This window comes from Penaeus monodon, chromosome 23 (assembly GCF_015228065.2).
Source record: "Penaeus monodon isolate SGIC_2016 chromosome 23, NSTDA_Pmon_1, whole genome shotgun sequence".
Taxonomy (NCBI): domain Eukaryota; kingdom Metazoa; phylum Arthropoda; class Malacostraca; order Decapoda; family Penaeidae; genus Penaeus; species Penaeus monodon.
In genome coordinates this window covers 26,784,775-26,785,549 of record NC_051408.1, presented here as the reverse complement: position 1 = coordinate 26,785,549, position 775 = coordinate 26,784,775, and positions in this window count along the sequence as shown.

Here is a 775-nt window from a genome sequence, read left to right as displayed (position 1 = left end):
CAATTTACGTAACAAGCAAATCAAGTGTTAGATCCGCTCAAAGAGGATTCTCTACTAGTGTTGCCAAACTCTTTGGTGCAATTCACCCGTCCCTGTTTACCCTTCCAACGATTTCAATCATCATAGTTTTCCCTACAGCAGTCAGTTCACCCGTCTCAATCACCCTCCAGCCAATTCAACCCCCCAGGTTTTTCCTTCAGCCAACTCACCCCGCCCAGTTTATCCCTTTAGCTAATTTTACCCATCCCGATTTTTTTTCTACAGCCAGTTCACCCGTCCCCATTTTGCTCTTCAGCCAGTTTATCCTTTCCAATTTAAGAGAGAAGGAGAGAGGCAGGGAAGAGACTACGTGTGAGCCTTATGCCACTAGAATTTGTTGCTTATACTTGTGGAGAAGTTTATCTGTGCATTATTATTTTTTCTGACGACAACTAACCTAACATAATCTCTCATCCCAGTTTCAGTCACTTTATACATCTTCCAACTTTTTTTACTGATGGAAGAATTGTCTAGTGATGCCATTGTCACCGTGTTGTTAGAAATCCTATTCCTCGTGTCATAATTTGTGTTTTAGAACAATCGATAATCAATCTCGAAGTAATAGGATTCATTATGAAATAATTTCATAAAATTTTCGCCAGTGTACCGTATGTGTTATTTTCATCAGTTAGTCACATCCAGACAAGAAGTATTACTTGGGGTTAAACTGACATGTTCTTTTAGAGGAGGAAGGAAAATGAGGCTAAGAGTAATACTGTACTCAAAAGTGAAACGC